Consider the following 27182-nt stretch of genomic DNA (forward strand, 5'->3'; position numbering starts at 1 on the left):
AGTCACACGCGTTCAGGCCTTAGTCAGAGAGGTCGGTTCGAAAAATTGCAGACAGTCTCCTGAGCAAGACATGGGAGCAGGTGGCACTGTCCCCCGTAAGGCTGCCACAAGAGAAGGGCAAGACCATCCAGCCCATTGGCAGCTAAGGAATATTGCTCCGGGGGTATGCAGTGGTCATTCCCTGACCTATCCGCATCCTCCGTATTTGGTGGTCACGGGCTCGAAACCCGATCTAATCAAGAAGCATGTGCTACTCACTGCTGTTCCTGTCCACCTGGCTACGGAGGCGCCAGGAAGGAAGAAAATGCCAACGCATGAAGTGGAACATTGAAATGAATACGTACATCATGCGAGCATACTACGAAATAACCAGGCTAGAGACCGATATGACAATGTACAGGTCGCGACTACATACCAAGTGATTGGAACGATACACGGAAAATCAGGTCACCGAAGAGCGATTAGTAGACCACAGAAGGACCATCGTCACGAAGAAACTAATAGCTCCTGCTATCCTGGAAAAAATCAAGCAGGATGTCAGCGATCAACTACAAAGCAGAAAGAATATGGTCAATATGGAAGCATACCATGGAACCAGAGGAGGAACAGCAAGAAGAAATACAACCCAGAATATCTGAAATGGAAAGAGACAAAGTCATGATATCCAGAATAGAAGACGAGTGGAAGAAGGCCCTAACAGATTTCGAAGGAATCGACTTCGCAAGAACCCACGTGATACCCAAGCAGAGGCCGAATAAATTCCTGTGGAGAGTAACAGATCACTTCAATCGGCAAATAATGCCACATTACCTTGACAACAGTGATGCAACGCTGGAGACTATCCACACAGCCGTATACTGTGCTGCCGTAGCAGCCACTAGGATTAATGGAAAAGAAACGAGAGACCAGCAGCAGAAGAAGAACCGAAAACGAAGGAACCGCCAGCTTGGGAAAGAAGACTTCAGCAGAAGATAGAAGAATTAAGAGTCAAGATAGGTCAGTTGATCCAGTACCAACAGAGTAATAGAAGTAAGAAATTGATTGGAAAGGGGAAGAGCATCCTCAAGAGAGACAGTGTCCACAGCAAACATGAGACCAGAAATCAGAGAATAGGAGAATACTTGGACACACTGAAGCACAACTTCCTCGCACTCAGCAAGAGACTATCCCTATGCAAAGAGAGTTCCCAAAGGAATATAAACAACCGAATCTTCGATGAGGACCAAAAGAGCCTTCTACAGGAAACTGGGTTAATATGAGAAAGCAGGAAACGGACCACCCGAGAAGAAGACGATCGAAGATTTCTGGGGAAATATCTGGAGCAGCGAAGTAAGACATAACAGCAGAACATCCTGAATAGAAGTAGAACGGAAGAAAACCAAGGACATACAAGAGATGAGAGAGTGGGAGATTCGAGAAGAAGAAGTAAAACAGTCGATCAGGAATACCCACAACTGACGAACCCCAGGAATTGATAACATCCACAACTACTGGTACAAGTACATCCACAACAACTGGTACCTGCACAGACAAGCGCTTGGCAGAGCAGTGCACTCGAATGATAAGGCACCCGAAGACAATCCCGAAGTTTCTCACGAAAGGAGTCACATATCTGAAGCCTAAAGACGAAGATACAAGAAACCTGGCGATTACAGACCAATCACCTTCCTTCCAACGATGTACAAGATCCTGACCAGCTTTATAACCAAGAAGATATCAGAGCATTTAGAGAGTCAGAACATGATGGCCGAACAGCAGAAAGGATGCAAGCGGAGGAGCAAAGGAAGCAAGGAGCAATTAACCATACAAACCGCAGTTATGAAGCAAGCCTACAAGAAGCACCGCAACCTATAGACGGCCTACATCGATTACCGCAAGGCCTTCGACTCCTTCCCTCATAGCTAGCTAATAGAGACCCTGAAGATCTACACGGTCAATCGGATAGTGAGAAATTTCCTAGGACCAACAATGGCGAAATGGAGTACCACCATTAAAGGCGAGAATATCACAACCAGCCCAATCCCCATTAGAAGAGGAATTTTTCAGGGAGGTGCTCTGGGCCCACTATGGTTCTGTCTAGCACTCAACCCGCTATCCACCATGCTTAACGGCAGCAAGTATGGATATAACCTGAAATAAGGAAGAAAGAACCTGTACACACTCACCCACCTGATGTACATGGATGACATCAAGATCTACGCGGCAACCTAGAAGCAACTCCAGCAACTACTCCGGATCACCGAAGAATTCAGTAAGGATATCACGATTGAATTTGGAACAGACTCACACTGCACCAGGGAAAATTAGTTGGCCGAAACTACCAGCTGCAGACTGGAAAAGATATTGAAGCTATGATAGAAGGAGAAACTTACAAATACCTAAGGATGATGCAGGCTGAGCAGTTTGAGCACAAGGAAATCAAGAAATGCCTGACCGAAAAATGTCGCCAGAGACACAGAAGCCTGCTGAAAGCAAAATTGAACGGAGGGAACACAGTTAAAGCCATAAACACCTATGCAGCTCCAGAGCTAACATACGACCAGGTAATCAACACTAGAAACTATAGAAAATACATCGCAAAGAGGTCCGGAATGTCAGATTACACATGTCGACGATGCCACCTGGCCTTAGAGACGATTCAACAGATCACCGTGGGGTGCAAGGTGATAACCCGTTCTGAATACACTCATAGACACGACCAGGTAGCCAGGATAATACATCAGAAGCTAGCGAGGAAATACCAGTTGACCAAAGAAAGTGTGCCCTACTACAAGTACGAACCCCAGGCAGTACTAGAGACCCGAACCCACAAGCTGTACTGTGACCGCGCCATAATAACGGATAAGACCATCCGATACAACAGACCGGATATAACCCTTGTGGACAAGATGGATAAGACTACCCACCTGATTGAAATAGTGGTGCCCAATACTAGCAATGTCTAGAAAGCCCAGGAGGAAAAAATTAGGAAGTACTCGAACCTGAGACATGAGGTCAAGGAGATGTGACATATGCAAGAAGTATCGTGCAACCCGATCATCGTGTCAACTGCCAGTGTGGTAACAAAGACTCTACATAGCAGCCTAGCAGCAATAGGTCTTCCAGAGAACACCTACAAGAAACTCCAGAAAGTAAGAATTCTGAACACCTGTAGGACAGTCAGAGATTTCCTCGACCAACAGTAATTCCAGACATTACAACCACCCTGTGTACTAGGTAGCAGTACCCGTCACGGGGTGGAATCCCCCAACCAGGGAGAAATAATAATAATAATAATAACACCGAGCTGGAGGATATCATGAGAAAGAGAAGGACAATGATGCCCATGAACCGCCAACACCACCCGAGATTTGCCGTGGCGAGAATGACAATTGCCCGGGAAGAAGGAGTAAGGGGCCTGATAGACCTCATTGAGCAACAGAAGACAGCGATAGTTAATCTGAAGAATTACTTCCAGAAACACACAACAGCACTCCACCAGGCCATAAGGAAATAGACAAGCGGTATACTGCACTCAAGCTAAGCGAGGAGTCTCCCCACAATAACCCGGAGGTACAAACGAAGCTAGAAAGATGCGCAGAGAAGACACACCATGGCAGACACAACAATGATCTCCATCAGGATCACATCAATAAAATTGCTTCTAATGCATGGCTCACGAGCGGGACGCTCTTCCCCGAGACTGAAGGATTCATGCTAACCATCCAAGACCAGGTAATCAACACCAGGAACTATAGAAAATACATCGCAAAAGGGCCTGGAATGTCAGATGACACATGTCGACGATGCCACCTGGCCTCAGAAACGATCCAACACATCACCGCGGAATGCAAGGTGATTACCAAGACTGTGTACACTCATAGACACGACCAGGTAGCCAGGATAATACATCAGAAGCTAGCAAGGAAATACCATTTGGTCGAAGAAAGTGTACCGTACTACATGTACGAACCCCAGGCAGTACTTGAGACCCCAACCCGCAAGCTGTACTGGGACCGTGCTATAATAACAGATAGGACAATCCCGCACAACAGACCGGACACAACCCTTGTAGACAAGAAGGAAAAGGCTACCTATCTGATTGACACAGTCTGGGTAATAGACTGTGTCAATCAGATCCCAACACTGGCAACCTCCAGAAAGAACACATGGGAAAAAATCAGGAAGTACACGAACCTAAGACAGGAGGTGAAAGATATGTGGCATATGCAACAAGTAACGACCATCCCAATCATCGTGTCAACCATAGGTTGCCAAAGACTCTACATAACAGGCTAGCAGCAATAGATCCCCCCCTGCGAACACCTACAAGGAACTCCAGAAAGTCGCAATCCTGAACACCTGTAGGATAGTTACAGAATTCCTCGACCTACAGTAACACCAGACATTACAAAAAAACCACCCTGTGTACTTGGTAGCAATATCCGTTACGGATATTGCTACCAAGGTGGAACCCCAAATCAGGGAGAAATAATATGAACAATAATAATAATAACAGCAACTGCAGCAATCTGATCTTCTTCTTCAAGAGGAGTGATTCCATTTACAATGGGTTTCCTCAGCCTACAGGTTATTTCTTGTTAGGAATTTTTCCCGCCATAAAGTGCAGTTCAAGGTGCCTTGGTCGGTTAAGCCTCGGGCTGTCATGCACTCCCGAACTCCATCCATCCATGTCTTCCTAGGTCTTCCTCTTCTCCTTCTTCCAGGAGGTATCCATTCCAGGATAGCCTTTGGATATCTGTTTTCTTGCATCCGTTTTACATGTCCATACCATGTTAGATGCTTTTCTCTGATGGTGTCAATAATAGTCTTTTTCACTTCCATTTTTTCTCTTATGTCTTCATTCCGTTTTCTGTCTCTTCTAGAAGTTCCTGCTGAGCGTCTCCAAAAATCCATTTCTGTGGAGAGCAATTTGTTTTCCGCTCGCCTATTCGATGTCCAGGTTTCCGCTCCATACAATAGAAGACTTTGTACAATCGTTTGAAATATAAGTTTCTTTGTTTTATTTAGGATATTTTTGCTCCACAGAACAGAGTTTAACATGCCGATAGCCTTTCTGCCGTCTGTAATTCTCTTATCGATATCTGCTTGGGATGATCCATCACTTTGTAATATTGATCCCAGATATTTGAATTTATCGACTTGTTTGATTTTAAAACCTGCGCAGTAATCTGATAAATAACATTTTTGTTTTATAAAAATGTACTCAATACAACATGGAACTTATAAACAGGTATATTCATCATAAATAAATATGAAATAAAATAATAAATTCAAAAGTTACGGTGTTAAAATTAATAAGTATTTTTTTTAAAGTAATAAAATCATTAAATCTTGTGAACGACTTAAATTTTTATAATCTTCCTTTCATGTCCATTGTACTGTTTTTAAAACTATAACTGTGATATGGTGAAATTAGTTTAAAATTTCACATGGAATTTCGTGGACCGATTTTCATCATTCTAGTGATCTGGCACCAATTGCAGGCTGGGATGCACTGCTTTAAAGTGAAGTTCTGGTTGGGTCGGAGCACTATAATGGAGCCCCTAGTTAGAGAAGTAATGCAGAACCATCTGGACAAGAATGCAATTACACTGTCACAGCATGGATTGGTTAAGGGGTGATCTTGTTTGACCAAACTGTTTGGACAGTATGATGCAGTAACTAAGGAACTGGAAGTAAATCGTAATTTTCATACGTATATTTGGATTGCAGGAAAGCTTTTGATAATGTTGCACATAAAAGACTGCTGTACAAATTGGATCAGGGGAAAGTTACCGCTCTGGATAAAGGTTGAATGGGAGAAGGCAAAGAGTGATTATTAATGGACGCTGCACTTCGGGACTAATGTTATTAGTGAAGTTCTCCAGGATTCAGTGCTGGTCCATTGTTATTTTCTTTATTTATTAATGATATTTATGAGGGTATATTCAGGCTTAATATTTAAGTTTGCAGATGATATAAAGGTTGACAATGCAGTTAATGACAGGGTAAGTTACTGCAGCAAGATCGTGAAAAATTAGGCAGATGTTCTGAGAAACTGCAGTTGAAGTTTAACATTGACAGATGCATGGTATTGCATATGGGTAGACATAATTCCAAATTAATACCAACTGAATGGTACTACACAGTTCCACACAGTTTATCCTTTTGTACAAGGCATTGAGTAGGCCACACATTGAGTATTGCATACAAGGCTGGAGCCCTCGTTTTAGAAAAGATGTATAGCTGGAAAGAGTACAGAGAAGGGCGACAAGATTGGTGAGGGAAACAAGGGGAGTGCACTTATAAAGAGTGGCTTCAGTTCTGTAAATTGCAGCGTCTTGAGACATGGCACCTGCGAAGTGATCTGATTGATGGAATTAAGACTTTGAATGGGTTTGAGCTGATGGGACTCCACTTCTTGCTCAGAATACACATATAATAGGGGGGGGGAGAGCAAATTCAAATTGAGGAGGATAATGTATAATAGATGTGCGGAATTTTGCCGTCAGCCAACGGGCGGTTGATTACTGGAACAAACTTCCATCTGTTGTTAAGGTAGTTGGTAGTTTATAAATTCAAAGAAGAACTAGACAAATTATTGGAGGGGATAAACTGGTGATGCGGGAAGTTTTTTTTTTTTTTTTTTTGGGGCTGATATTTTTTGAGCTTGCTTTCCGGCATCATATTTCACTATTACTACTACTACTACTACTACTACTACTAATAATAATAATAATAATAATAATAATAATAAGAAGAAGAAGAAGAAGAAGAAGAAAAAGAAAAAGAAAAAGAAAAAGAAAAAGAAAAAGAAGAGTATTTACGCTGCTAGCCAGTAACGCAAATCCTGTGTAGAAGAAAATCAAACACACCTTGATTTGCCAGTTGGATTGATTGAGCTTCCGTAAATGAGAGGCGCACTCTGGCTTCTTCAATAGCTTCCACCAAGGCATCGGGTGTAATCCTGGAAACATCCACCAAAGGCACTTGAGCCTGAGTTATACCATGTGTTGACGAAAAATTCAGTTTCTCAAGTGGGAGGGTTTTAAGCGGTGGTTGTTGCTGAAGCTTCCTCGTTCTTCGAAACTGCCCTCTGGTTGCTGGAGTTATACACCCCACGACGAAGGTCACCGCCAAGAAACGTCTGGAAGAGAGAAAAATGTCTGCAGCGAAAGTGCAACACCGTACGAAAGTGTATTTATAATCGAAAATCAGGAATGAGACAAATACATCACAGGAGTTAGCTACCTAAATTACGTGGCCCAAAGACTCGGCCACGAGAGTAATAAAACAGGCACGAGTACTAAACTATACGTAGTACAAGCGACCTATTGCCATTAGTTGTGCATGACTCGTAGTTTTGGAGAAATCTATAAAACTCAAAATTTCAGGAACTGTTTAGAGCTGAGACCCCACTTCCCATTAGCACATGGTTATGAAGGGTAGGTTTCACTAATAATACGCTGTTCCGAATAAAGTAGAATACGGACCATTTTTATATCACAACTGTTTATGATGTGGAGATTCCTGGACTGATTTATATTTTAAAACACTACTTATTCGTTAGATTCTTGCATAATTCAATAAATTTTTGAGCGAAGGTACACATCTGGTTGTTTCATATCAAAATCTGCATTACACTGCACGGGTTTATGGGGAATGGGCGGGGTAACTGGGGGCAAACTATCGGTCACCTTTAGTGTTGCAATAGTAATAGTAATGGAGGCATGATGCAAGACAGCAAGCGTATGAGCTTATGTAGCGTCAACAAAAAAAAAAAAAAACAATGTCACGCATCCATTCCCTCGTGATCTGAGCAAGCGGAAGAATCCCATCAGAATTCAGGGTGCGCAACTCATTTCAAGGCCTTATACACCTCAATCAGATCATCTCGTAGGTGCCTAGTCTCCAGCCGCTGCAAATTGCAGAACTTAAGCCTTTCTTAGGGGGGGAACCCTTCGTTCCCCTCACCAATATTGTTGACCTTCTCTGTACACGCGCAAGCAAATCTAGATCCTTCCTAAATTGAGGCCTCCAGACCTGTATCCAGTACTCAAGGCGTGGCCTGACCATTGACTGACCTGACTTCATACAAAGGGATAATCACCTACTTCTCCCTACTAGAAACATTCCTGTATATCATTGAAAATACCTACTCTGGCTGACAAAACCCCATGACCTGCCCTGGCAGCCTGTCTGCATGACTCAAAAAACTTCATATCTGACTGCACAATTCTTCCCAGGTATTTTTCATTTTCTACCACCCTAAGTAGTACCACACAGTTTATACGTTCCACTGGGGTTACTTCTACGCATATGCAGTACTTTGCATTTGTCAATGTTAAACTTCATGTGCCACTTCTCAGGCCATCTGCCCAAATTTTCTAGATCCTGTTGCAGTAGCACACTGCCATTACTGTCATTAACAACCCCGCCAAATTTTGTATCCTCTGTAAAAATCGATATTAAGCCTCATATACCCTCATCAATATCATTGATAAATATACAAGACAACAGTGGGCCCAACACCGAACCCCCTTGGACTCCATTAATAACATTAGTCCACGAAGAGCAGCGTCCATTAATTACCACTCTCTTTCTTCTCCCACTAAACCACTCTTTTATAGGACCTACAACAACAGAACTTTTCGTATTCTGATGATTTTAAGTCCTTCGTTACTAGAACTGATGATTACAATAAAAATTGATCAAAACATCACCATATTAAATTTTATTTATATAACAGATATAAAATTTGTCAAAACAACGTCAGAACAGAAAGAGACCAGATGGAAAATCAGATTCAAAATTATTGAAATATTCATCTGAAAGGAAAACGGCCAAATAACATTTTCTAAAGGTCAGGACTAACGCAGAATCCACCACTCACCAATCCTTTATCCGGAAAGCGAAAGCTGTACGGATTTCTGCCTCATTTGATGTTGTTGCCTAAGCAAATTTAAGCTTCCACCAATACTACAGCGTTGACACAAATCCGACATACTGTAATAGATATTCATGATCCAAACTCTCTGCTAGATATATCCAGCAATGTCTCCACCTGAATCTCTGGGTGCCTCGATGATCTACGCCCCTCCCAAAACACGTGTTAAACTACTGAATATTGAATACTTACTGCTAGAGTGGATGAACAGGAATTAATAATAATTATTGTGTTAACAGTTCCTAAACGTAACCTAAATCTGTACAATTGTGCCATGTCTGTAGATATGCGTGTTTCCGGGCAGCTTTGCATGTTGTGTGGGCTGAAAACCGTACTTTCCCCATTGACCTCCATTGGCAGGTAGTGATCATGCAATCTTGGGTTGGAAGATGTAGAAGGATTTGCAGAAGTTGAAGATAAACGCACAGGTTTTAATTTCAAGAAAGGGAACTATGGCAGTTTAAAGTTCTACATGACATCTATTAATTGGGTTGATTGCAGAGGGAGGGCGAATACGTTAAAATCATTAAATCCAAGTATATCATATACTTGGATTTCAGGAAAGCTTTTGCAGGACTGCTGTACAAATTGGAGTATAATGGTATTAAGAGTAAGTTTTTGCAATGGATAAAACGATGGTTGAGTGTTTGTTTGTTTGTTTGTTTGTTTGGTTTTTAGGAGCATTAGCAACTAAGGCCATATTGCTCCAGGATATGCGGTGGTCATTCCCTGACATTTCCGCATTCTCCGTATTTGGTGGTGACGGGTTCGAACCCCGGTCTAATCAAGAAGCGTGTGCCACGCACTGCTGCTCCTTCCCACCTGGCTACGGAGGCGCCATGGTTGAGTGAGAGAAGACAGAGGGTGGTAATCAATGGGTGCTGCTCTTCGTGGACTAATGTTATTAGTCGAGTCCCACAGGGTTCGGTGTTGGGTCCACTGTTCTTTTGTATATTTATAAATGATATTGATGAAGGTATATCAGGCTTAGTGGCGAAGTTTGCAAATGATACAAAGGTTGGCAGGGTCGTTAATGACAGTAAGGGCAGTGTGCTACTGCAACAGGATCTAGAAAATTTCGGCAGATGGGCTGAAAAATGGCAACTGAAGTTTAACCTTGACAAATGCAAAGTACTGCATATGGGTAGAAGTAACCCCAGAGAAATAGTAGTAGTAGTAGTAGTGGCATGTGATGCAAGAAAGCAAATGTATGAGCTTATGCAGCATCAGCCAAAAAAAAAAAAAAAAAAAAAAAATCACACTATTCCCTTCAAATGCCTGTCCAGTTCCTCCTTAAATTTATTCAACCTATCAACTTCCACAACGACAGATGGAAGTTTGTTCCAGCAATTAACCACCCGCTGGCTAAAGGCAAATTCCCGCACATCTATTCTACATCTGTCTTTTCTTAATTTGAATTTATGCCCCCTTAGGTTCGTAATCTGAACAAGTGGTAGGATCCATCAGAATTCAGCGTGCTCAACCCATTCCAGGCCTTATATACCTCAATCAGATCACCGCGCAGGTGCCTAGTCTCCAGCCACTGCAATTTGCAGAACTTAAGCCTCTCTTGGTAAGAGGATCCCTTCATTCCCCTCACCAATCTTGTTGCCCTTCTCTGTACCCGCTCAAGTAAATCTACATCCTATCTAAAATTAGGTCTTCAGACCTGTACGCAGTACTCAAGGCGTGGCCTGACCATTGTCTTATACAGAGGGATAATCACCTCCTTTTACCTGCTAGCAAAATTCCTATATATCATTGACAAAACCCCATGACCTGCCCTGGCAGCCTGTCTGCATTGCTCAGAAAACTTCATATCTGACTGCACAATTACTCCCAGGTCTTTTTCATTTTCTACCACCTTAAGTGTGGTACCGCACAGTTGGTACGTTTCTCTGGGGTTACTTCTACCCAAATGCAGTACTTTGCATTTGTCAAGGTTAAACTTCAGTTGCCACTTCTTAGCCCATCTGCCCAAATTATCTAGATCCTGTTGCAGTAGCACACTGCCATTACTGTCATTAACAACCCTGCCAACCTTTGTATCATCTGCAAACTTCGACATTAAGCCTGATATACCTTCATCAATATCATTGATAAATATACAAAACAACAGTGGACCTAACACCGAACCCTGTGGGACTCCACTAATAACATTAGTCCAAGAAGAGCAGCACCCATTGATTACCACCCTCTGTCTTCTCGCACTTAACCATCCTTTTATCCATTGTAGCAACTTACCGTTAATACCATTCTGCTCCAATTTGTACAGTAGTCTTCCATGCGCAACAGTGTCAAAAGCTTTCCTGAAATCCAAATATATGATATCAAAATTATTTTTTGCATCCAGTTCCTTTGTAACCACATCATAATATCCTATCAAATGTGTCAACTGTGTGGTACTACACTTAAGGTGGTAGAAAATGAAAAAGACCTGGGAGTGTGCAGTCAGATATGAAGTTTTCTGAGCAATGCAGACAGGCTGCCAGGGCAGGTCATGGGGTTTTGTCAATAATATATAGGATCTTGCTAGAGGGAAAAGGAGATGATTGTCCCTCTGTATAAGGCAATGGTCTGGCCACGCCTTGAGTACTGCGTACAGGTCTGGAGGCCTCCTTTTAGGAAGGATGTAGATTTGCTTGAGAGTGTGCAGAGAAGGGCAACAAGATTGGTGAGGATCCTCTTACCAAAATGAGGCTTAAGTTCTGCAAATTGCAATGGCTGGAGACTAGGCACCTGCGCGGTGATCTGATTGAGGTATATAAGGCCTTGAATGGGTTGAGCACGCTGAATTCTGATGGGATCCTTCCATTTGTTCAGATTACGAACCTAAGGGGACAAAAATTCAAATTAAGGTAAGACAGATGTAGAATAGCTGTGCGAAAATTTGCCTTTAGCCTGTGGGTTGTTAATTGCTGAAACAAACATCTGTCGTTGTGGAAGTTAATAGGTTAAATTAATTTAAGGAGGAACTGGACAGGCATTTAGAGGGAATGGTTGTGTGAATTATTTTTTTTTTTTTTTGGCTGATACTACTACTACTACATTTTCCTTGATGGTATATATGCCATGAAGGCATATATACCATCAAGGAAAATATAGCACGAGGAGTATACAAAGGTGGATGAATTCTGAGCTGGCCTGGCTAATAAAACAGAAAAAGACAGCAAGGGAAAAATTGAAGCCTTCAACAGCCACAATTTGATCAGTAATAGAACCCCAGATAAGATTCGAGAGGCAAGGGCCAAGTTTGAGAAAGCACTAGCTAATTGAGCAAAGAATCCAGACAACGAATTTTCCTATGAGTGTGAGTACAAAGAAAATGAATCAGATCGGATCCTTATTCAACGCATGTAGAAAAGGCTTAGAAGCCTCTTCTCAGTGACTCTGCAAATGAAACTAAACGGCATGAAATTAGTGATTTCGAAATTACAGAATATTTATGTTTATTAGAAAAACCTTCCAGCCTAAAGGAAAATAAGGCTCCTGGATTTGATAGCATATATACCCAGTAATTTTAAGGAAGGCAGTCAGAGAGTATATTGAACCATTGAGATTAATTATTGTGTATTATGGAGATTCCTCTCTAATCCAAAGGAATCTCTGAAAAGATTCCTTTAGATTAGAGAGACAAGAGAGCTTTTGATATCTCATCAGTTAAAGGATTATAATATAATAGATATAACCCATGCATACTTAGAACAAACATCTTTGGCTGTTAATATGTAGCTAATATTATCGTTAAACGATTTGTGTTCTTGCATATATTTTTTTAATGAAACCCCTAAACACGAAGGTACCAAAACCTATAGTACTAATCATCCGTCTACACACACGTTCTTTAAAAGTTTGGTTTTTTTAGGATCTAAATCATTTAGTAATTCTTGATCTCCTATATGCCGTTGAGCTGTGTCTTTAGTCTTACTATATGCAATGTCATGTTTCGCACATTCTTCATATACTCTACTCGTCTAGCTAATCTTTCTTTTAATTGTTTAAAAGGTCCACAGTACTCATATTTTTACCTGTTACAGTTCTGAAATGTATTTCTACAGGATTTATCTTATCTTATCTTGCACCCAACTAACTATATCACCTCCAAGTAATTTCTTATTAAAACCACTGGATGCTTGAATAAAAGAATACAGTACGTCAAAGGTTTACTTTACTGAGATTTACCTAATTTAATATTACTTCCTTTCGGTGATTTGCTAAAATGATTATCTGACCTTTGAATTAAATTAGAATTAGCAGGTTTAGTTTTATCAATTCTTATTCCAACAGCTTCTTTATGTTTGAATGTTCTCGCAATCTTTTTATTTTGATTATCAGATAGATGTGCTTTATAAGGTTGACATTCCATTTATTAAAAATGAATTTATTCAAGGTATAATTTTTTATATAATTTTTCATGTTGAGCTTGAATGAATTCCTTGTTTTGCAGAAATATATTTAGAATTTCTACAGTTTGATTTTTTAATTCAGTGCTATTATTTCCAGCTACCTTTGATGCAATGCTCATTTCTAATTTTTTGTACAGTTCATCCATGCTTGAGTATACTAATCCTGATCATTTATATTCTAATGCTGTTTGTATTAAACTAATAATGTTCTTATACTTTCTTAAATGTTCTGTTTCTTTATCTAATAGATTCTTATAATCAAAAGACTTAATCCACCTTCTCTTTCCGCCTAAAGAGATTAGCTTTTCAATTTTATTTTTATTTATTCGTTCCATTTCAGATGTTGCTTCATTAGCATCTAAATATTCTCTGTCTAATACTTTATCAGGATCAAGCTTGAGAAACTCACTGTCTTCCATCGCTTTGGATTTTTTACCTTCTATGCTAGCTATGCAATACTCATTTCTAATTTTTTGTTAGGTATACTTTCAACAGCTTTAACTATACTTTTCTGCAACTGTTTCTAAACTTCACAATATCCTCTCTCAGAACTTCTTTTAAAAGTTTGTTTTTATTATGAGCTTCTATATACTTTCGATTCTCTAAAATGTACTATAATAGTTTGATGTATCACGAGGATTATTCATTAATTAAAAAAATAATAAATGAAAAAAAAAAACACCAATCAATAATTATGAAGAGTTTACTTATGCATGGGTTAATGCACACGTCATTTCTACTACCAAGGTAGTTTTAATGCATCGTTTTAATTATATCTCATATTGTGAATACCTTCATAACGAGTTGCTATGGTATTGCACTACATCGAATAAGTAACGCTTCACCTATGGAGAAAACTATTGTTACTTATTCTCGGCGGATACCACCAGCACCCAGATGGCACCGTTTCAAGGTTTTTTGGCCCCTCTTCTGTCGGTGGTAATTACTCTGTTGTTGCAATAGTGACAACCCAGTTATGAAGTATAACTCCACAATATTCGAGAGATGACTGCAGGTGTTTACTTATGCATTAATCGCTGCATAAGTAAACTCCTTCATACTCTAAGGCTTTAGCCAAGAAATGACTTTTAAATTATGAAGTAGACGAAAATAAATATATTGATATACATGTTTCATCACCAAAATGGCCTTTCCGTTTATTAATTTGGGGGTCTAGTGTATTGATAATATGATAGTAGATGTCGAAAGGCTAATTTAATAATGAATTTCCTATTTGATTATCTATGCCGTAATTTATGCTACATATCTATAAAAAGATTTAATGAAGACCCCATTTGTTGCTACTTTTGAATTGTTAGTATGTTAATATGATTGGCATTGATTCACTTGATCAAGCTGATCAAAATCTTATAGTTTTTGATGATTTTGTTACTGAAAACAATCAGGATAAAATAATTGAGTTATTGAGTTATTAGAGGTAGAAACAAAAATGCTTCTGTCATTTAGTATTAGTATTAGTAATGGCCACATGGTGCAAGGAAGCCTATGGCTTATGCTGTACCATTTTCATTTTTTTTTTCATTTGAGTGAGCTTTCATCTCGGTTGCCACCCGGATTTTCATCCATATGCAACCAATTCTCATTTAATATATCAGTCTCAACCTAGTTGTAAAAACCAAATATATAAAGACCAAATGGTCAACTCAAATCAAACAAAACAATACTAATCGACCATTCAGCCTTGTGGTGGGGATGGACAATCACATCACTCACTACAAGTTACCATCCCCACCACAAGGAGGTAGGTCACTACTACCACCCGGGCATCGCCCGGCAGCGACTATAAGCCAATTTAACAAATCTTAAAAAAGAACAAAAGAATTCATAATTTTCAAAAATATACTTCAAATTCTCTTCAGTGAGAGCCAGTGTCCCAAAGTCCAACCTCGCTCTTAAATCCTCATATAGAGGACAATATAGCAAGATGTGAAGGCCAGTCTCAGTCTCTCCACACTCACAGAACTCCGTAAGGGTCAACCCGAAACGAAACAGCCTTGACCTCAGGCCATGCCCCGTAACGACGGCAGCAGCTGCAAACCCAAGTTGGAGCCAGGAACGTCGCTCCCTACTCACAGTATGGACCGAGGGCATAAAGGTTTACAAATGACGACCTTTCTCAGAGTTTGTCCATTGGAATTGCCATATGGTACTCAACTCATTATTGATTCGCCCCCGTTCCGCTGTTATACCAGGGAAAACAGCCGACCGCCCCACCGGGCACGACCGGACGCCAAAAATCACTCTGGTAATCCCCGCTTAAGGGCATATCGCAGAGCAAACTGCGCCACAACCAATTCCGCAGGCATCTTCCCTGCAAGGACGCACAAAGCATTTGTGGACACAGTTCTGCAAGCCCTGGTTATACCTAAGAGAGCAAACCTCTGTGCCGAAGACAAGATTCTACGAACATGAGAATGTTCTATATACCCTCCCCAAGCCCCAGCAGCGAAAGTCAAAATCGGGATAAAGATGTTATCATAAAGTAAGTGGAGGGCACCACCCTTTATACCCCATTCAACACGCGTAACTCGCTGGAGTTTGGCATATAATCGTTTGACCTTATCCCGGACATAGGCAGCATGTGCTACCATAGAAAGTCGCTCTCCCAGGACAACACCCAGGTACCTAGTCTTATTAACCACTCTAAGCGAGAGATCACCAGAACGACACAAAGGATGGAGAGTTCCACTGAGACGTCCCCTCAGGAGAACTGCTACAGATTTCTCTGCTGAGACCTCCAGCTTATGCTGAGCAGACCAATTCAACAATTGGCTTAGAGAATCAGCTGTACGCTCCTCAAGCATCCGGCGGGACTCACCACACACCAAGATAACTAAATCATCAGCATAAGCTATTCTGGTCGTACCTTCCACAGCTTGCATTTGTAGGAACTCATCGATAACCCAATTCCAGAGAGCCGGCCCCAGAACCGAACCCTGTGGGCATCCTCTATAAACTCTTCTCTCACACTTCATGAAAGGAGTACAAATGAGCACATATCTCTCTCGGAGATAGTCCTCAAGAAGACGGTATAAATTTCCCGGACAGAGGGACGCCCTAGCCCTGCGCAGGACACTGCCCCACCACAGAGCATCAAACGCCCCCCTAAAGTCCATGAACAAGCCCAGGACATATCGACCAGGCAGCTCATAAACGCCTTTAATCAAATTATAAATGGCATCCTCAGCAGAGGAGCCAGCCTTGAAACCGTACTGATTGTTGGCCACCAGCCCCTGACCAGCATAATGAACCATCAGCCGACCAAGAACAAGCCGCTCCAACAACTTTCCGATAACTGACAAAAGAGCTATTGGGCGATATGAACGAGGCTCATCCACGGGCTTCTCAGGACTCTTGAGAATAACCCTCAAGTTAGCCGTCTTCCATACTGCCGGAAATACTCCTTCACGAAGACATGTGTTGAAAAGGTCTAGGTACACATCAGGACTCGCCTGACACGTTTTCCTCACCACAGCGGTGTCAATATTGTCCAGTCCCGGAGCACGACCTTCCCTGGTCTGCTGTAAAGCTAACTCGAGCTCAGCGGGAACAAAAGGAGGCTCACTCCCACTAGTTACATAATCTAAATTCTCCCGAACAATCTGACTCTGCAGCAAATTATCAGGAGAATCTTCAACTAAAATTGAATTGATCAAACAGGAGACGGAGTCAGCCCATCCCAAGGTCACTCTGTCAGTCGCCACAAACGTGGACATAATTTCACCACCATAGATTTTATCGGTGACTATCTTATACACAGAAGACCAAGGATCAGCCGAGCCCCACTCCTGCACATAATTTCTCCAAGAAGCCCGTTTTAATAACATAATCTTATTCTTATAATCATTTCTTTTAGTCTGATACTGCAACCGCAGCTCAAAAGATTCCTGAGAGTAACACCTCCTCTCATATTGATACCTCTTACGCGCATGTTGTAGATCTTTCCGCATACGCGTAAGTTCTGGTGTCCACCAAGGTACCGATCTTTGCGGTCTTCTCTTCTTCCGCAAACACTGTTTACATAGGTCCTGCAACACACTAGTTAATTTCCAGGCTTTCTCTGACGCAGTCAGATCATGCCACATATCTAATTGATCAATTTTGGATTTCCATAGAGTGAGAAACCTGATCCAATTTACACCACGCATAGAATACCTACCGACATCACTCCAGTGCCTCATAGGCTCCCCTGTAGTAATATCAAATGTGATCACTCTGTGATCACTAGTTGTGAGGCATTCCCGCACCCTCCAGTTTTTAACCATCCTCAAGATGGATCTAGAACAAGCAGTGACATCTATAAAGGACTCACCAATTACAGAGGAAAAAGTTGGCAGTTGTTCTGAATCATTAATCACCTCCATGTCTGCAGTAGCCAAAAACTCTTCCAGCTCTATACCTCTGTCATCAGAGCTCTGGCCACCCCACAGAGTAGATCTAGCATTTGAATCCATACCAACAATTAAATGAACCGATCCAAGTGTACTTACAACCTGCTCAAGATATCTTATAAACACCGCCATAAATTCCGATGGCCTACAATACAAGGACACAAAATACACTCGACCAAATCCCCCTATAACCTCCGCACATACACCATATGATTTAGTCAAAGTAGACACTACAGTTACTGTCAACTGTGGGTCAGTTATTATTATTGCAGCACAGGGAGATCTGGAAGCAGCTACAATTCTGTATCCTGATGGATAACAGACCACCTTATCTCTGAGCACATAAGGTTCTTGAAGTAACACTAGATCAGCTCGTTCCTCCTCTATAACTCGTGTCAACTGCGAGGCCACACTAATCGCTCTCTGACCATTTATCTGAATTATGGAGTAACTATTCTTACTCTCCATAATCTATTCTGCGTTTCAAAATATCTAAAGCCCTAGCATATTCTGGGCATATCTTATCAACAGCAGAATGGTCAGAGGGAAGTTTTCTCCTCCAGCAGTTAACACATTTCGGAGAGTCCCCCCGCTTGTCACAACTTCTACAAGAGTGCCCCCTCTCAGAACAGTGACCACAGAATGACTCACCTTTACAATGTTTAGCAACATGGCCAAAGGCCATGCACTTATAACACTGCGTGGGAAGAATAAGATCCCTCACCCTATGCACACTCCAATCCACATAAATTCTTTCCCGGGCGATCAGAGCTCGCCTGATCAAGCCCGAAGTTTCAACAATAAAATTATAGCCAGTTTTACCTCTGGCTTTATTTTTAGTCATTACAGCTGTCTCACTACGAAACTGCTCCTCCGAAACCTCAGATCCACTAAGATTACGGATCCAAATCTCCTGCAGGAGATGTTCTTGATTGACTTCCTGATCTAAGTCAAAAATAACAAGTTTCGGTCTGATCTTTAAAGACTTTTCCACTACCAAGCCTAGTTCACCAAGCCGGGAGCACTCTTTGATCTTGCGAATATCTTGTTCGGTTGCCGCCTCCAAGGCAACCCTACGATCCCGAATAGGCCTCACACCTATCACTTTCGTGTCACTCAGAGCCGGACGGATAGTCTTCAGGAGCTCCGACTTCACGTCTTCACTGGTCCTGAATTTCTCCGTCGTAGCCTTAATGATCACAGTCTTTGTCGCAACTCTCTGTTCGGTAAAAGCCTTTACCGCATCAGAATATGTTCTTTCAGCTGGTAGTCCACCAGCAGTCCTCTCTTTCAATAAAGCCTTCAGCACAGCATTATCAACTAGAGTCTTTTGAACCACCTCTTCGAGGTGGTCCCAAAGCGTTAACATCTCATCTAACGCCATTATCGGCACTTTATGCCGCAAAACTAAAGTTCGTAAGCTTTGTCTCGCTTGCTTGAGGTCCTCAAACCCATCACGGGGAGTACACTCTTGACTTTTATCCTGAGGACCCACTTCCTCAGCTATTTCTTTTCTTTAGCCCGAGAGCGCAAGGATCTTGTGACACGAGATTCACTCACATCTTCTTCATCCTGCACCTTTTTCTTAATCTTATGTTTTCGCTTCTTCTTAGGGACAACTCCCTCACTAGGCCCAGCAGCTTCTATCTGTTCTTCCTGAAGCTGAGATTTCATCATAAGTTCTTTCCGCTGTATAAAATCACTTAGTTCTTCATCACTATCACTATCAGAATCCCCACTATGGGGATCTGAAATTATTTTCTTTGAAGCCATAAAGAACAATACAAAACAATTGAAAATAACAATATAACTATATTAAATCTAAATTAATACTAAGACTAATCACTAAATGATATGAAAGCTCAAACAAAATTTAAACCAAAAACACGAAATTTTGAAGTAAACCTAAAAAAGCTCACTCTGCCAGCTGGGGAACCCCCCAGCTGCCCGGCCCAGACCACTTGGAGGTGGAGCTTCTTCAGAACAAATTGAACAGCAGGGAAAAAGCAAGAAATAGTCGATTAAACAACCACAAAAAACACTCTAATCACCTTGCAAAAAAACCAACTGCTATCAATAAACGCTCTGGCACCTGGGCTTATGCTGTACCGGCCAAAAAATAAAATAATAATAATAAACAGAAAGAACAGCCAGATTCGGAAAAAAGACTTCAGCAGAATTAAGAGTCAAGATAGGCCAATTGATCCAGTACCAACAGGGGGGATTAGGAGTAAGAAATTAATGGAAAAGTGAAAAGCATCCTCCAGAAAGACAGCGTCCACAGCGTAAACATAAAACAAAAATCAGAGAATAGGAGAGTACTTGGACGCATTTAAGCAGAACCTCCGTGGCGTAGTCTTTTGCACTCAGCAAGAGACTACGCCAATACAAAGAGAGCTCCCAGAGGAAAATAAACAACTGAATCTTAGATGAGGACCAAAGAGGCTTCTACAAGAGTATCGGAGAAGACGGGAAAGAAGGGAACAGACCACGGGAGAGGACGGGAAAGAAGGGAACTGATCACCGGAGAAGAAGACAATTGAGTAGTCTTGGGCAAACATATGGATCAGGGAAGTAAGACAAAACAGCCGAGCCACCTGGATAGAACTAAAACGCAAGAAAACCAAGGATGTACAAGAAATGAGAGGGTGGGAGATTCAGGATGAAGAAGTAAAACCGGCGATCAAGAACTCTCACAACTGGCAAACTCGAGGAATAAATAATGTCCACAACTACTGGTACAAGAAGCTCACTTGCACACACAAGCACCTGGCAGAGCAGTTCACTTGAATGATAAGACACCCAGAGACAATCAAGAAGTTTCTCACTCAAGGAATCACATATCTGAAACAAAAGTGCTAAATAAAAGTGAAGCCTAAAGACGAAGAATCAAGAAACCCGGCGAAATATAGGCCCACCACCTGCCCCCCCCCCCCAACAATGTACAAGATCCTGACCAGCTGCATAACCAGGAAGATATAAGAACACTTGGAGAGCCAGAACATAATGGCCGTAAAGCAGAAAGGATGCAAGCAGTTGAGCAAAGGATGCAAGGAGCAATTAAACATGGAGATGCCGGCGGCTATGGAGCAAGTCTACAAGAAGCACCGCAACATGTACACAGCCTACATCGATTACCACAAGGCCTTCGACTCCGTGCCTCATAGCTGGCTAATAGAAGCGCTGAATATCTGCAAAGTCATTCAGATAGAGACAAACTTCCTAGGAGAAACGATGGCGAAATGAAGTAACACAATTAAGGTCGACAACATCACAACCAGGCCAATCCCCATCAGGAGAGGAATATTTCAGGGAGATGCCCTGAGCCCATAGTTGTTCTCTCTAGCACTTAACCTGCTGTCCACCATGCTGAACAGTAGTAAGTACGGATATAACCTCAAAGAAGGAAGGAAGAACCTGTACACCTTAACCCACCTGATGTAAATGGATGATATCAAGCTCTACGCGAGAACCGAGAAGCACCTCCAGAAACTACTCCAGATCACCGAAGAATTCAGCATTGATATTAGGATGGAATTTGGTCTAGACAAATGCAAGACCCACGAATTGCACGAGGGAAAATTAGTCGACCGAAACTACCAGCTGCAGACTGGTAAAGAGATCGAGTTCATGGCACAGAGAGAGGCCTACAAATACTTGTGGAGGGCGCAGGCTCAGCAGTTACAGCACAAGGAAGCTAAGGCCAGCCTGACCAAAAAATACCATCAGAGACTCAGAAGCCTGCTGAAAGCAAAGCTGAACGGAGGGAACACGGTCAAAGCAGTAAACACCTATGCAGTCCCAGTGCTAACATACTCCTTCGCAGTCATAGATTGGACTAACACCGAGCTGGAAGATATCATGAGACAGACAGACAGGGACAGAGCCGCCAACACCACCCGAAATCTGTCGTGGAGAGACTGACAATTGCCCGGAAAGAAGGAGGAAAGGGTCTGATAGACCTCAATGAGCAACAAAAGACAGCGATAGTTAACCTGAAGGATTATTTCCGGAAACACACAACAGCACTCCAGCAGGCCACAAGGTAGACAAGCGATATGTCCCACTCAACGCTAGCGAGGAGTCCCCCACCCCCAACCAGGAGGAACAAACGAAGCTAGAAAGATGGGCAGAGAAGACACTGATAAAATTGCTTCCAATGCATGGCTCACGAGCGGGACGCTCTTCCCCGAGACTCAGGGATTCATGCTCGCCATCCAAGACCAGGAAATCAACACCAGAAACTATAGAAAATACATCGCCAAGGAGCCCAGAGTGTTCGATGACACATGTCGACGATGCCAGCTGGCCTCAGAAACGATCCAACACATCAGCGCGGGATGCAAGGTGATCACCCAAGCCTAGTACACTCATAGACACGACCAGGAAGCCAGGATAACACATCAGAAGCCGCGCAAGGAAATACCAGTTGGTCGAAGAAAGCGTACCGTACTACAAGTACGAACCCCAGGCAGTACTAGAGACCCGAACCCACAAGCTGTACTGGGACCGCGCCATAATAACGGATAGGACAATCCCGCACAACAGACCGGACATAAAATTTGTGGACAAGAAGGAAAAGGCTACTATCTGATTGACATGGCGGTGCCCAACACTGGCAACCTGCAGAAAACACATGGGAAAAAAATTAAGAAGTGCACGAACCTAAGACAGGAGATCAAAGAGATGTGCCATAGGTAAGAAGTGACGACCATCCCGATCATCGTATCAACCACAGGTATGGTGCCAAAGAACCTAACAGCCTAGCAGCAATAGGTCTCCCAATGAACACCTACAAGGAACTCCAGAAAGTCGCAATCCTGAACACCTGTAGGATTGTCAGAGAGTTCCTCCCCCTGTTGGTCGAGGAACTCTCTGTAGGATTGATAGAGAGTTCCTCGACCAACAATAACATCAGACATAACGACAACCACCCTGTGTACTTGATAGCAATACCCGTCACGAGGCGGAACCCCCAATGGCGGAGAAATAATATAAGAGCAGCAATAATAATAATAATAATAATAATAAAGGGCGCGATGGCCCAGTGGTTAAGACAGCTGGGAGACCGATATACCGATATAATAATAACAACATTAAAAAAATGGTGATAAAAAAAAAACATCGCGAAAGTTACCCCATTGGACTTACCTTCCCCAACGTCGGAGTGATGTTGGGGAAGGTAAGTCATAACTAAGAAGGTAACGCGCGAACTAAAAATAAATTAAATAAACCACTGGACATTAGCCAAAGCTAAACAAGTCCACCTCCATAGACGGATGATGTCGCAGAGAAATGTTATTCATACTGCATCGAGTGTGTCGCAGGATAAAGTCACTCGCGTTCAGGCCTTAGGCAGAGCGATCGGTTCGAAAAGTTGCAGAAAGTCTCCCGAGCAAGACAGTGGAGCAAGTGGCGCTGTCCCCAGTAAGGCTACCACAAGAGAAGGGCAAGACCATCCAGCCATACCAACTGGAAGTGCTCCTGCGGAGCAACTGCGCTAGTGACCACCCAGGAAGGAAGGAAACGCCAATGCATGAAGTGGAGCACTGAAATGAATACGTACATTATTCGAGCATACTATGAAATAACCAGGCTAGAGACCGATATGACAATGTACAGATCCCGACTACATACCAAGTGGGTGGAACGATACCCAAATATTCAGGTCACCGAACAGCGATTAGCAGACCAAAGAAGGACCATTGTCACAAAGAACCTAATAGCTCCTGCCATCTTGGAAAAAGTCAAGCAGGATGTCAGCGATCCACTACAAAGCACAAAGAATATGGTCAATATGGAACCAGAGGGGGGAACATCATACCATGGAACAAGAGGAGGAACAGCAAGAAGAAATACAACCAAGAGTAGCTGAAGTGGAAAGAGGAACGAAGTCATGCTATCCAGAATAGAAGACGAGTGGAAGAAGGCCCTAAGTAGAGGCCAAATAAAATCCTGTGGAGAGTAACAGACCAACTCAATCGGAAAATAATGCCATGTTACCTTGACAACAATGATTCAACGCTGGAGGCTATCCACATAGCCGTATACTGCTGCCATAGGAGTCACTTGGATTAATGGAAAAGAAACGAGAGACCAGCAGGGGAAGAACCGAAAACAGTAGGAACCGCCAGCTTGGGAAAGAAGACTTCAACAGAAGAATTAAGAGTCAAGATAGGTCAGTTGACGCAGTACCAACAGGGTAATATAATTAAGAAATTGATTGAAAAAGTGAAGAGCATCCTCAAGGGAGACAGCGTCCAGAGCAAACATGTGACCAGAAATCAGAGAATACGAGAATACATAGACACACTGAAGCAGAACCTCCTCGTACTCAGCAAGAGATTACACCGATACAAAAATGGCTCCCAGAGAAAAATACACAACCGAATCTTCGATGTGGACCAAAGAGCCTTCTACAGGAAACTGAGGGAACATGAGAAAGCAGGAAACGGACCACCCGAGAAGAAGAAGATCAAAGAGTTCTGGGGAAATATCCGGAGCAGTGAAGTAAGACATTACAGTAGAGCACCATGGATAGAAGTAGAAAAGAAGAAAATGAAGGACATACAAGAAATGAGAGAGTGGGAGATTCGAGAAGAAGAAGTAAAACAGTCGATCTGGAACACCCACAACTGACGAACCCCAGGAATTGATAACATCCACAACTACTGGAACAATAAGCTCACATGCTCACACAAGCACCTAGCAGAGCAGTTCACTTGAATGATAAGGCACCAGGAGACAATCCCGAAGTTTCTCACCGAAGGAGTCACATATCTGAAGCCTAAAGACGAAGATAGAAGAAACCCGGCGAAATTCAGACCAATCACGTGCCTCCTAACGATGTACAAGATCCTTACCAGCTACATAATTAACAAGACATCAGACCAGTGAGAGAGTCAGAACATAATGGCCGAACAGCAGAAAGGATGGAAGCGGAGGAGCAAAGGATGCAAGGAGCAATTAACCATACATGCCGCAGTTATGAAGCAAGCCTACAAGAAACACCGCAACCTATACACGGCCTAAATCGATTACAGTAAGGCGTTCGACTCCGTCCCTCACAGCTAGCTAATGGAGACTCTGAAGATCTACAAAGTCAATCAGATAGTAACAAATTTCCTAGGAGCAGCAATGGCGAAATGGAGTACCACCATTAAAGTCGGGAATATCATAACCAGCCCAATCCCCATTAGAAGACGAATCTTTCAGGGAGATGCTGTGAGCCCACTGTGGTTCTGTCTCGCACACAACCCGCTTTCTGCCATGCTTAACGGCTTCTGGAACTTACCTAATCGAATAACTCCTCATGTGTGAATGTAGATGCAAAATACTCATTCAGTTTATCAGCTACCTGAGCATGTTCATTAATAGTCAACCCATCTATGTTAAGTGGTCCAATCTGGTTCATCCCCTTCCTCTTAGAATTTACATAAGTAAAGAACGCCTTGCTGTTTTTCTTTGATTCCTTTGCCAAAGATTTCTCATAATCTGCGTTCGCCTGCCTAACCTCCTTTGTGACCTGATTACAGACTAGTTTATACCTGCCATAGGGTTCTGTGTCGCCTGATACTTTATATGCATCCCATACATTCTTCTTCTCTGCCACTAGCCTCATTAATTCATCTGACATCCATTTAGGCCTAAACCTTGAACAGTATTTCTTAGTTGGAATGAAAAGCCTAATAGCCTCCAAAATTAAGTCCCTGAAAGCTTACCCATTTAGAATACACTGTTTGTAAAATCGTCATTTGGGCATAGTAGGACATGTGTTATTGTAAAAATGAAGTGTGACTCTGTGTAAAACGATTAACTTCCGATCAATACTATATAACTGACATATCTGTTATGTGCCAGATCACTGTTGCACTCGTGAGTAGCACAGTTGGTAAGATCACTGTCCTGCCCACACCGGGTGGAATACACCCGAGTACGAATCCTGTCGATTACGGGAGGAATTTTTATGGGTCTTTTTCACAGTTGGTCTGAGTCTGAGTTATCGGTCTCAGGCCAGGTTAGCATGGTTTTTTCTCCCGGAAACTCGGGTTTTTCGTCCAGCAATCAGAAAATCGACCTCATTACACACGCAATTTACAGACAATATACACGGAGCAACATGACCTTAGTCGCCGATGCTCCTAAAAGCCAATAACAACAACAGATCACTGTAGCACGTTGGAATCACTGAGCCGCATGATCATGAATTATACACAGCGGATTGGTTGTTGTCGTCGGGCTTTGGCGCATTAGCAATTTAGGCCATATTGCACTGTATATAATATGTCGGATTGGTCGGAGAAAAACAAATATGCACGAGACAGGCTTACAGAAAGAGGTGGGCCACTTCCAGAGACCCCTCGAACCCATCTAACCCCCATCCGTTACCCTACTGACGAAGTGAACAAAGGAGGGACTTACCTCCAGTAGTCCTTCGACATCATTCTTCTCCACCGGCATCCAAATGATCGTTTAAGGTGTCGCACCTGCTTTCATTTCCTCTATATTTGTGCACCTGCCTTCATTTCCATAGGTAGGATTACGTCAGTGTACTGTGAGATGAAACGGTGACGTTGGCTCAGAAGAAGTTTACTGATGAGGTGACGACACCGAACTGATATACGACCTCCACTCTGGACAAAGTAATTCGTGGATCTTTCGGAAAATAACGCACACTTTGTCGTTCGCCAGTGATGCGGCACTAAATTTGATCAGCGGGCACAGAGCAATGAAAACGTTTCCAATCCAAACGAGCTTCTTCCTCCGTGGAAAAGCGACCATTTTCACCATTAAAGATCTCAGTAATCACTTTTGAGGTGTTTAGTGGTCTCAACTCAGAATAGATTATTTGCACCGCGAATATTATACAGATATTCGATTTTTATATGCGTGTTATGTCTGATATGTGTTACAGTATCTTTATTTCAATCTCAGCAATAATAATGGATTAAGGTTCACCAATACTCTGAAGCTCTTTAGAGACTGCAAAATAGATCCGGACAGGCACTGCCATGAGAGAACCTACTGAAGCTGATTGCAGTGGATCTGTTTACTAAACTACAATTATAGCGAAGAACGTAATTCAAGAAAGTAGAGTACTCATAGCAAAAGACTTCAAGTGCCCATGAACTCATAAAAATCTGTACTGAACGCTTTATCAGGTCTTCAAAAGACTCTTATAGGACTGACGATATTCCTTTTCGGTCAACAGAATGACTATCTGATTCAATTCTTAGTGTAAAAGACTGCATTTTTGTAATTTTTCTGTATAATATTTTGTAATTGATAATTATCCTATGTACGTATAAAATGTAAGTAATTTTGTAATTTTTCTATTTTTAAGACTAAATGCGCGAGGCATAACATGTTGTGAGTTGAGATTAACTACATAATATTGATGTAAATACACCGTGGTTTATCCATAAATTTAATACG

The 27182-nt window shown here is 42.2% G+C and overlaps 1 protein-coding gene across 1 annotated transcript in view; it reads right to left on the reverse strand.

Moving 5' to 3' along the window:
- LOC150089104 (chorion peroxidase-like) overlaps positions 1 to 26181 on the reverse strand; it is a 149609-nt gene extending 123428 nt beyond the window's left edge. Inside the window, exons 1-2 of the mRNA XM_090371062.1 lie at positions 26169 to 26181; positions 6858 to 7129 (exon numbers count right to left, since the gene is read on the reverse strand). The gene's annotated coding sequence lies outside the window, so the exon portion shown is untranslated. The remainder of the gene's footprint in view (positions 1 to 6857; positions 7130 to 26168) is intronic.
- Positions 26182 to 27182: the final 1001 nt, after the last annotated feature.

Source organism: Mastigoproctus giganteus, chromosome 3 (genome assembly GCF_048544385.1).
Source record: "Mastigoproctus giganteus isolate SK-2022 chromosome 3, ASM4854438v1, whole genome shotgun sequence".
NCBI classification, from domain to species: domain Eukaryota; kingdom Metazoa; phylum Arthropoda; class Arachnida; order Uropygi; family Thelyphonidae; genus Mastigoproctus; species Mastigoproctus giganteus.